Source organism: Scyliorhinus torazame, chromosome 6, assembly GCF_047496885.1.
Source record: "Scyliorhinus torazame isolate Kashiwa2021f chromosome 6, sScyTor2.1, whole genome shotgun sequence".
Lineage (NCBI taxonomy): Eukaryota > Metazoa > Chordata > Chondrichthyes > Carcharhiniformes > Scyliorhinidae > Scyliorhinus > Scyliorhinus torazame.
The window spans coordinates 151,936,704-151,948,727 of record NC_092712.1 but is presented as its reverse complement, the minus strand read 5'-3'; the positions used below and the strand labels follow the sequence as shown (position 1 = coordinate 151,948,727).

Here is a 12,024-nt window from a genome sequence, read left to right as displayed (position 1 = left end):
GGATAGAGTGATCTCAGAGACATGGGTGGGGGATGGTAGGGTGTCGGACATATACAGGGAAATGAGGGACGAGGCGGAGATCATGGTAGATGAGCTGAAAGGGAAATGGGAAGAAGAGCTGGGGGAGGAGATTGAGGAGGGGCTGTGGGCTGATGCCCTACGTAGGGTAAACTCGTCGTCCTCGTGTGCCAGGCTAAGCCTGATACAATTCAAGGTTCTACACAGGGCGCATATGACTGGAGCACGGCTCAGTAAATTTTTGGGGGTAGAGGATAGGTGTGGGAGATGCTCGAGAAGCCCAGCGAATCACACCCACATGTTCTGGTCATGTCCGGCATTACAGGGGTTCTGGGTGGGTGTGGCGAAGGTGCTTTTGAAGGTGGTGGGGGTTCGGGTCGAGCCAAGCTGGGGGTTGGCTATATTCGGGGTTGCAGAAGAGCCGGGAGTGCAGGAGGCGAGAGAGGCTGATGTTTTGGCCTTTGCGTCCCTAGTAGCCCGGCGCAGGATATTGCTTATGTGGAAGGAAGCCAAACTCCCGGGCGTGGAGACCTGGATAAACGACATGGCAGGGTTTATAAAGTTAGAACGGATCAAGTTCGTATTAAGGGGATCGGCTCAAGGGTTCACCAGGCGGTGGCAACCGTTCGTCAACTACCTCACAGAACGATAGAGGGAATGAAAAAGAAAGAAAGACAACAGCAGCAACCCAGGGGGGAGGCGGGGGGGGGGGGGGGGGGGGGGGGGGGGGAGGATCCGGGCAGGCTCTTAGGGATGTCATTGTATATGTCTAGACATTTGTTATAGGTAATGTATATTGGACTGTTGGATTGTATCTTTGGAAAGTAACTATTTTTGACAAGGCAGTTGCCATTTAGTTTTGTTTTTGTTTCTGTTTATATATTATTTATTTACTTGTTTAAAACTGGCCACTGTTATTTATATTGCTTTATTGTTGTTTAAAAGAAAAACTATGTATTGTTATGTTTGGCCAAAAAATCTTGAATAAAATATATTTTTTATTAAAAGAAAGATGAGTAGGGTTCCCTCCATGCTGCTCCAATAATAATTCTCATAAAAAGAAATGTACACTTTACAGCACTGTTGTGAATATTCCTATTTTCAATATCAGTCATCCCTCTGCCATCTGTAAGTAAGATTGGCAGTTTGTACCATGTTCTCGTGCCAATGCTGACCAAAATTCCATCTTGTGAACACGATGGGCGGGATTTTTCGGTCGTACCCATCCTGAGACTGGAAATTCTCGCCCAAGGCCAGAGGCCCTTTAAATGGTCCGCCAAATTTTCCATCCCGCCCATGACAATTTCTGCGGCAGATGGAACTGGAAAGTCCACCCACGTCAGGGTCATTTTCTCATCACTATCAAGGCAATCATCTGGTGTTCTATATTGGCGTACACTGGTTAGAACTGGGCTAAGAAATTATATAGTTACATTTATTGAGCATAGGTGATTTCCATCTCATCAATTTGTGCTTGATTTAAGTCTCAGCTCTAGAGGTGGAAGGACAATGTACAGCCCCACATTTTTATTCCACGCTCACCCATACCCCAAAACCATCTAAAACAAATAAAGGGGTTTATTTGACTGTGTGAGGCATTATTCTCAGTAACACTGATTGTCATTGTTTCATGATTAAAATGATATTGGCCACAATCGTACAGGCTCGTCGCACCTGATTCAGTGAGACAACAAGGCCAATAAATCTTGTGCAAGGCTTATTGGGGGATTCACGATGTATGGGACACCTCGTGAGATCGACGAGATCTCACGAGGCATTGTGATCTGGATCTTGCCTTCAATGGGTGAGCCAAATGTGGACCAGGCGTAACGGCAACTGGGTGGGTCTCCTAGGAGATCAGAGGACCTGGATGGTCGAGCTCTGGGCTGGATGGTACCCTGGCACTCCTGATGCGAACCAAGCACCTCAGCACTGCTAGCCTGGCAGTGTCACCTGGATACCTTGGCAATGCCACCCACCCAGGCACCCTGGCGAGTACCACTGCCAGGCTGGCTGGGGCACTGCCAGGGTACCAGGCTGGCAGTGCTAAGATGCCCAGGTGGCAGGTTGCCCATGCACTGGATCGGACCCAGGTGTGCCTTGCCCTTATGAGGTGGGGTGAGGGGGGCTCAAGGACCCCCTACTCGGTCGTTTGGGGCTTGGGGGGGTGGGGTCCAGAGGCCACGTTGGGGGTCCACAGATCGGACGGCATTTTAAAATGGTGCCCCAATCTCTTTGTGTGCAGGAAATGAAGGTAAGTGGGACCTCCCAGTGTTGGGAGTTATGCAAACACATCTCACTCTGTTGTACAAGATCTAGAAATGTTTTACATGAAATAGACCATTGGAATATATTCTAAATACTTGGTCTAGAAGCCTGACCTCAGCCAACCTGTAAGCAAGTTGTGGGGAATTTCAGCCATATTGTTGGACACAGAAGAACAGAAGAATGTTGAACAGAAAAGGTCATTTAGCATCAAACCAGCCTCTTCTGCAAGTCATGTGCAATCTGTCCTATCATAGACTCTCCTGACCAATTGTTTTCCTGGGTACCTTCAAAGTTATCTCTGATGAAATCATGCCCTTTATCAGATGCCATTGACTGATACAGTCCAATGACATCATCTTATTCTTACCAAGGGAATCTTAGGGGGAAAGTATTTTAGCAGACACCGCAGATCCTAAGACTTTCACTGTTACTCATAATAAAGATTGTTTTACCGCGACATATTTAATTGTTTATAACTTCAATATTCATATCACTTGTCATAAATTGAAAGAAACCTCATAATATATTTTTAAAAATAGAAAACTGTATTAAATTGTGTTTATCTTTCCTGTCAGTTCTTGCTGTTACAAATTTGATCTTGTGTCAGAACCTTATAAATTCCATAACCTTCCTGTCTTGGTCTAATGCAGAACACCAAAATTCTGCAGTTAAAATGGTAGCAACTTGTGAGACAGGAGGGGGAGAATTTGCAGCAGTGATGAGATGACACCTTTAGTGGTGAAACTCCACATTGGGAAGGAAAAGGAAGAGCTGCAGATATTATGAAGAATAAAAATGACACTTGTAGGTCTAAAATCATTCTTTTGGGTGTGGAACACATTCACAACTCCCTTGACTGTGGTCTCTGATGTTATGCAAATCCATCAAGACTATTTTACTGTTGGAACGACACCCCACCATCTGTTATTCTCTGTATAATGTATACAGGGTGTGCTGTAAAATGCAACAAAACTCAATCCAATACAAGGTAGCTCAAATAAAATAGGACAAAAGTACTGGCTAAAAATAGTTTCTAGTGTTTGAAGGGGAGATGACCCATTTGGGCTTCAGATAACGCTGATAACCCACCTGAGCTTTGCTCTCGTGTTTTGTGATGTCATCTGAACCCCTCTGGCTTCTAACACACTCCATGCTATGTGTTATTCTCTGTATTGTAACCTGCTGTGAACCATGTGGCAGAATTCTCAATGTGATAAACTCACAATCATTCCTGGTTATCAATCAGTGCTACTTCCAGCTCCACTTTTAACTGCATTGTTTTCATTCTATTGACATTGTAATGTACTTTATTGTAAAAGCAATAATAGATAATAGGCCATGGGTAAGAGGCTCTGATTTCATCTTGCTGTTCAGATACTGCTCATAACCCAGGCTAGCAATTAGAACATGCAGCTTATGAAGTTCCTCAAACCTCCTAACTGTAATAACAGTCCTTATTAATCACTCCAGCTAACAGTCTTTGTATACCTGAAGATTTTACAGAACACTGAAGCATTTTCTACTGGTTGCTAAATAACTTACACGATTGGGTACAAGATTGGAGTTTATTTGAAACTATGGGTTCCACTGGCTGGTATCCTAGTTACAGAGAATGAAGCTGTAGGCTCCTTTAAATAACACCTCCGTTTGGTGTGAGTGACATGGCCCTTAGCAGCAGGAATGTACTCGTCTGCAAAGTGCCCTGGGCTGTCTTCATAAGCAGTTACACAACCCCCATTCTCAGTTCTTTATTAAACCTACTTGATGCCTTTTTCTGGGTGACAGCCAATGTCAGTCAGATGGTAGTTTTCTACAGTCTGATGGTTTTCTAACAGTCTATCATCCTTCTCTTTTTGCTTTTGTCCCTGTCCAAAGAATTATTTTTTTAAATATCCATTTTTGAAGCTTCATTTGTTTCTGAGGGATGAATTTAAAATTGAACATTTGGATATCTTCTCTCGTTCTATTTTATTTTCATTCTATTTTGTTTTGTATATTTCTGTCCAAGGCAAAATGTAGCAATTTCTGTCAGTTTTTTCCCCTCCAATTTTCCCCTTTTGTTTCTTCTGTGGAAGTGTGGTTCCATGGGCAGCAACTGTCCTCTACCACATTGGCCAAGTGGCCCAGACATAGGCCAGAATAGTTTAAATTGCAGGGCTTCCCTTCCCACCAGCCGAAGAGTGCCGGCTCTGACTGTCCCGCAGCCATTTCACGCTTGAAGTCTGTGTGTTGATTGGTTGCAGATGGGACTTCCAGCCCTCACGCGGGAGGATGTTCTGCCTTAGAGATGCCGGCCAACCTGATTGGAAAGGAGATGCAGTGGGAAGAAAAGGAAGTGTTTCAACATGCCAGAGCCTAAGTCCCAGGACCAGGCGGCAAGGTAAATTCTGTGGATCACAGGGCAGGGAGGACATGGAAGTGGTGGCAGGGTTGGAAAGTGGGTGTTTGGGGTTTCGGGGGAGAGCCTGGGGGATGGAATGGAAGCCCAAAGGCTTCCCCCCTTAAGAGGGGGGTGTCCAAAGTCAGAAGAAAGCTTCGGTTGGAGACAGCCCCCCATCACCCCTTCCCACCAGAGCTATAATAATAATAACCTTTATTGTCACAAGTCGGCTTACATTAACACTGCAATGAAGTTACTGTGAAAAGCCCTAGTCGCCACATTGCGTTGCCTGTTCGGCTACACACAGGGAGAATTCAAAATGTCCAAATTACTAGTGGGACTAGTGGGTTGAAACCGGAGCACCCGGAGGAAACCCATGCAGAGCGTGCAGACAGTGACCCAGCCGGGAATCAAACCTAGGACCCTGCTGCTGTGAAGCCGCAGTGCTAACCACTGTGCTACCGTGCTGCGCCGTCTAAGATCCACGATTGTTCATTTGTGAGCTTCCCCCACACCAGGGAAATTCTCCTGCCAACCTAAAAATTGAGACTGTGTGGAAAACAGCCCTTAGATGGTCAATAATTAACCACTTATAGGCCTCAATTGGAGCAAGGGTGGATCTGAGGCCTTGCCTGTTACAATGCAAAATGGCTGTGTGGTCGGAGTCGGTGACAACCCAGAGGGAATCCCATTCCTTTAATTACATACTCCTTCCTCACCCCCCCCTCCAACCCCCCCCCCCCCCCCCCCCCCCCCCACGCCCAACCACTAAAAGCCTGCCGGTGGGTGAGCATTGTCATGATATGCAGCCACACACATAATGATATACAGACAAGCAGCTAAGGAACACAGAGAACAGGACATGACCAATAAGCAGGCAGGACACTCAGGGGTGGGATCTGACTATAAAAGACACGAGGCACTCACACTCTGCCTCCTTCCACTGATGAACATCTAGAGAGTCAGTCAAGGGTGTTGTTACAATCTCACACCTCCACCACGTGGCTAAGAGCTAGTCTGGTTCAGTCAGACAGAGTAACCACACTTAGGTTAGCAGAGAGTCGAACTCACAGAGAACTGTGCTAACTGTGCTATTAGTTCAATAAACCTGATTGAACTAACTTCAAGGTCTGGAGTATCTCTTTGATCTAAGCTGCATCCAGTGTTATACCAGTGTACCTAACACGACAAGCGTGAAATTCAGGCCATAGACTAGGGAGGCTATTCAACCACAATGACTTCACAACCTAACCTGAAGTCTGCACGCACTTCCCAGCCTGAGCCCGGAAGTTGATTTTCCACCTCACCAGCTAGGAGGCATTGATGCAATGTTAAGGCATCCAACTAAAATTAGGATAGACTCGAGATGAAATCATCTCTGGGAAGTTCAGCTCCATTTCTAGATGGTACATTTAGTCATTGCACCGTGTGGGCAGTCTCGAAATGGAGCTGCTCAACTGTACCGTCAATCCCTCCCTGAGTGCACTCTGCTAGTATTTGCTGGGGACTTTTTGAAAGATGCCAACACCAGTCCTGAATAAATTTAGTGGAAATGATTTTTTTGGGTTGTGTTTGCAGTTTATAAAAGTTTCTCCGGAAAGGACTTTTAATACTAAAGTGATCACATTATGCACGTTGCATTCTATATATAGATCAATGTTTCAACGCAATGCTTTCTGACTCACCCACATAGTTCCATTTGACAAACGGGCCCTAACGGTTTTAAATTTCTTGCCTGCACTGGAGCTGCTTGTAAACAGTCTGACTGCTCAGCTTGAGGGTAACTGAAAGAATATGTGCAACAGTCTGAAGGGAAACTGGGGGGCGAGGGAGGGGGGAGGGCGTGTTGTGTCGGGGTTTTCCTACCGACAGAAAACCTGCATTAAAATCAAAGGCACTTCAAAATTAAAAATAGACAATATTCGCCCAAGTATCATTCATTTCTCCTCGAACGGAAATCTGACAAACTGACACACCTCACATGACAAAAATGGATTTGACATCCCACTACAGCAGCAGTAACTTGCTTTTATATAAGACCTTCAAAGTAGTGAAACATCCTAACGTATTTCATAGGAATGATCGCCAGACAAAGAGCTTGGAATAATTAAAAGGCTTGAAAAACGTTTTCATTTTTTCAGGAGTTCAATTGTATCTTTACCCATGATTTCCTGACTACAGATTATGGGCACGATTTAACACGTTAAAAAACAGAGTCCCATTTTGGGCACCTACAGAGGGCTATTTCTCGATGCCTGCAGCACTGAGAAAGACCCTGTCATTTATCGGGACACTGAGGTTTTTTTTGCCCTCGGTCGGGAATGCCCCATGAGGCCGCAATTACCTCATTTTTAAATGCTACCCTGATCCTTCGACTCTCCCTGCTTTGCCCCTACACCATGGCCTCCAGACCCCTCACTGCCCCAAATTACCTCTTAGGGGGTCCTTGAGCCACCCCCTCACCCCACGTCTTAAGGACAGGGCACCTCTGGACTCAATCCCTGGCACAGGCAACCTGGCACTTGGGCACCTTGGCACTGCCAGCCTCACACCCTGGCAGTCCCCTGACAGCTTGGTAGTGCCACCTGGGCTGGGTGCCCAGGTGGCAGAGTCGAGGTGCCAGACTGGATGTGCTAAAGTGCCTGGGTGCCAGATAGAGTGCCAGAGTACCACCCTGCCCAGAGCCTGACCATCCGTGGGCCTCCCATGGCCTGGGATACACCTCGCCGGTGCCGTTACAACTGATCCATGTTTGTGTGGACCAGTGCTAAACAGCGCCCTGGCGGGGTCTCCCAGACAATGGTGTTAGTTCCCAGGCCCCGGGAGAGTCCAGGGTAAGATTTATTTAAATGCGCTAATGGCTCATTTAACTATGTTAATCTGGATCTCCGTCCAGCGAGAACGAGATCCAGATCGCGATGTCTCGTGAGATCTCGTTAGATCTCACGAGGGGCATTCTGAGCATTGCAAATCTCGCGAGATGCCTTTCGCGAGATTTAACGGCCTCGTTGCGTCACCGAGTCGGGCTTGACAAGGCCATTAGATTGTGCCCCTATGACTATTGACCCATGTGAAAAAAAAACACACCTTCCATTCATAGGCATTCAATCAATATTCAGTAGAGAAGATTGGTGCCAGTATTACAAATTCATCCCTGGTTATACCTTGATGCTTCAGGATTCCTGGCTTTCAAAAATTGATCCAATGGCAAATGGTACGAGCAACTTCTACTTTGCTACTGATATGCTGAGAAATATGATTAATAAATGCCTTGCTGTATATTAGGGTGCCTCATGACACTACACCTTCAATCAGGCGCCACTGTCCTTAGCCTAAACTCAAATGTACAACAACCAGACAGGGATTTAAAACTGCAAGACAGTCAGTTATAACTAAAGTCAGCCAGCATGTGGCAACCATCTCAGACATTCCAGTTATTATTGTACTTTAATTATGTCGCACTGCTTATTGCAAGATGTTTAACTAATTTGGAGAGGAAAGCTTTGTGATGATTCACTCGGCCCATCCTTGTCATTCATCACCAAGCAAGTTTGTACCAATTTGCAGCAATTATTATTCAATCAAAATCATACCTACTCACCAAAACATTCACTGAATCTAAACTGATTGTTTGAAAAACATCCTAATCTGCAAGATAGTTATTTGAGGTTTATCAGGGTGATATGGACTAAGTAAGAAAATAAGGAGCAGAAGTGATCCCTCAAGCCTGCTCTGCCATACAATAAGATCATGGCTGATCTTCTCCCCCAATTCTATTCTCTATCCAAACTTTGTTTGGCCACCACCTATTACATTTCAGCAAAATAGACCTGAATACAAACTGCACCAAGTTCTGTTTCGACACTTTGCAAAACTTGAATACCCGGCAGTTCACATGCAGCATTGGATAGCAGTTGGACATCCTTGTGCAGTCTTCATGCAATCCTTTTGCTTCCATCTCTCACTCCCGTTTATCTTCTTCATTCCTTCCTGCCAGGTTCCTCACTGCTATAAGTCACAAGTCAGGTGGTGTACAGCTTCAGCAGTCCCTGCAAACAGTAGGCTCCAGTTCTCAAGTGTCCTTACATAATCACAAGCAATTCAAAATCCAGCCACTATCTTCTGGAAAATGGAGTCAAATTACGTTTTCTTTCCCTGTGGTTGCTAATTCTAATTTAAGTGCTGGTTTCTTTTCCAGTGGCTCTATAAAAAGCTCCTGTTTGTCTCATGCAAATGCTCTTGTGGTAAGGTGATACCACTACTATATTTACATCTCTTCCACATTTAGACAAAGGCTATTTTTAATTGGTTTCTATTTGCAGGAACCGTCTACGTCACTTAGGGTCCACGTGCACTTCAGACATTATAAGCAGGCTATTTTGATTTACTATGTTCATCAGCCAAGGGGAGGACCTGCTTCAGAGACAGAGTGCATGAACTACACAACACTGGACTTTGGAAACTCAACAGCCATTAGCCAGCAATGCTTTTCAGTTTTTTTTGGACTTGCCCAGTGTAAGTAGTTCTTCCCCTTGCTGTAGTTTTGTGTGTTTCTGGCATGTTGACAGTTCCTCATTCCACTTTATGTGGGGTAAAGTCGTTTCCTGGAAAGGCTGAGTCTGTGTAATCTGCATAAATTCTTTAGACCCTTCACAGTGAACTGAAACATTACAACCTCACCAGCCTCATTGCTGCAAACCCATGAAAATCACCCCCCTCTCATCAAACATCACTCACAATCCAATCACTGTTAATGAGTCAGTTCCTCTTTCAGCACTTCTTCCAGTGGCACTTATCTGATTGTCCATTTCCGTCACAATGCTGTAACTCTTTCCAGTTCAGATCGGCCTTTGTTCCTATTTCTGTTCATATTTTATTTTACATGTTTTTTTAAAAAGTTTCATTTTTTTGAAACCCCACTGCGACATAATCCATTACCCGCTCAGAAGAAGGTCTAGGTGACTTGCTCCCAAGCCTATTTCGTAGACCACTGGTCTAAATGTAGGGTAGCACCTTTCTGACTCTTTTCCCTCCTCCAATCACTGTGGAAAAGAGCCTGCTATCTGCTAAGAATTCTCCCTTTACCTTTGTTCCAGATCAGAAGCTGATGGAGCAGGTCCTATCGTTCTTACTGCTTTAACAGCTTGGTGCAATAATGTCCTGTGCCACTGCGCCACCCACTGTTTAAACAGCTTTAGTAGTCACCTTGGAGTATAAAACCCAAAAGCTCCCATTTGCATGTCTTCGGCCATGTTTACGGAGGTGGCTAAGGTTTCTCATGGTGCCCATGATTAAAGTAAAACTTAACTTCTCAGAAATCCCTGTAGGCTCCTGAGCCAATTAAAAAATGACTGATATTAAATAAATTCGGAGATTGGTGTAGCATAAACATGGCAGTAAACACAAGAAGAGTTGAGGATGAAAAAGTACTATTTGGCGCAGCAAATCCTACCACATTTTCATTGAATTGCTAGAAGGAGGCCATTAAGCCCATCGAGTTAGCACCGACCCTCCGAAAGAGCACCCTACCTGAGCCTACTCCCCTGCCCTATCCCTGGAACCCCATAGCCTGTCTATCATGACATCTAATTGTATTGTGGATAACCAAATGCTTTTCCCTCCATGACTTTAATTGGGTGAAGCAGTTTTGACTGATCTAAATTTACTTTGTCACTGATCTCCTCTGGCCCTGATTGTTTGATGTATTTTGAGGGAAATAAGTGGTGTTTATTATTTCAAATCATTCATGAAAGACTCCAATAAAAGGGTTATTTCTAGATTGTAAAGACTGATGATTTTGTGTACCTGTTTCCCGCCGTAAAAGGTCCAGTTTGGGGGCTGATTTTCCAGCAGAGCCATTGGGTTGAGTTTCACTTCCGAGGTGGGAAACATGGGCTGGGACTGTTTCCAGGTCTCGACCCCACCCCCTGGAAGAGGGGGACAGTCAAACTTTGGTATTTTGACCAGGGCTCCCCTTTAGTTGGCATGAAGACAGGTTCCCAATCCAAATAATAAAGGTAGTGTGCGAGCTCCCAAAACTGGATGGTCAATTCGAGGCCATTAAACAGTAAGCAACTGAAAGGCTGCATCAACATAAAGGTGACCTCTCATCAACTTTAAAAGAAAACCAAATTTAAAAAATTGAAAAAGCAGCTGGGGGTGGGGGTATGGTGGCGGTGGTTGGGGTCAGAGAGGGGGGAGGGGGTGATGGTGTCAGGGTGACCTTTGGTTGAACTCCAACCCAGGCAGGCAAAGAGAGTCTGGTGGAGCTGGACCTGAGCCTGCCTCCCATAAAATTGTCAGTGCCGGGAACGGGGTCAGGAAACCATGACGTCAGTCAGCGCGCCAGTACCTTTGGGCCCTGTCCACCTCAGGTCCTGACCTTGGTGGAGCCCATTAGATTCGTGCTCTGCCGGTCTACGTAGATTCTGCGACAATACAATTTTCAGGCCTAAGTTTCTCTGAACGATTTTGATCCCTGATGAAAACTGAACTGTTCTAACCTGCCTGGGACTCATCCAGCTGGGGATGATTGTTTCCTAGTGCAGATTAGGCTGCCAGTTAACCAGCACTAGTATAACAGGTCAGCTGCTGTAGCAGCTGGCAGAAAGGAGTGAGGACCCTGAGATGTGTAACTGGGAAATACCGCTGTTATGCTGAATAAATGTCTTTCATAGGAACTCTTTGGACTCCCCTTTGCTGTTTACTTCATTGGCAGCCTGGATGAATTGGACGTTGGCCGCCTTCCCTGAAATTTTGTTTTTAAAGGGTGAGGACTGAGGTACGGATTTTTGTTGCTGGGAGGCCTTCTTTTTGGAACCTGTATTGAAATGGCAGGTGAGTGCTGGGCTAAGGATTGATGTTGGCTTGTGCGGCGTGTGTGCTGGGCGAGTTCTGAGGTCTGCTGGTAGTACTGGAGGTGATGTCATCAGGGTGACTTATGGTGATGGTCGCACAATGTTTTTGTTCGTTTTCTATTTGTGGCCTTTTTGCGATGCTAGCTTGCTGTGGCAGCATAGTTTACTGGGAAGTCCTCGTTGGAGTTGGCCACCACTCTTTTGGACTGTCGTTAGGGTTTGTGAGTGCGGTGTTGATTTTTGAAAGACTGCTCCATGATGGTTCAGACTATGAGATGGACTACAGCAGTATTTTTCATGACTATTGATGTTGCTGCATGGCTGCAAGTTTCGTGCCGGGTGTGTGGACCCTATATTTTTCTTTTGTGTGATGTGCCTGATTGAATTGGTACTGTATAAATCTAGGGTGACAGCTCTCCCTGGGAGATGGTGGGTGCAATTCATAGAATCATAGAATCATACAGCATGGAAACAGGCCCTTCGGCCCAACCAGTCCATGCC

At 45.4% G+C, this 12,024-nt stretch overlaps 1 long non-coding RNA gene across 1 annotated transcript in view; it reads right to left on the bottom strand.

The window, feature by feature from the left end:
* The window catches only part of LOC140425746 (uncharacterized), a 76,588-nt gene extending 66,967 nt beyond the window's left edge, over nucleotides 1–9,621 (bottom strand). The window contains exons 1-2 of the long non-coding RNA XR_011947973.1: nucleotides 9,404–9,621; nucleotides 8,550–8,715 (exon numbers count right to left, since the gene is read on the bottom strand). This is a non-coding gene — a long non-coding RNA (uncharacterized lncRNA). The remainder of the gene's footprint in view (nucleotides 1–8,549; nucleotides 8,716–9,403) is intronic.
* Between the last annotated feature and the right edge of the window lie 2,403 nt (nucleotides 9,622–12,024).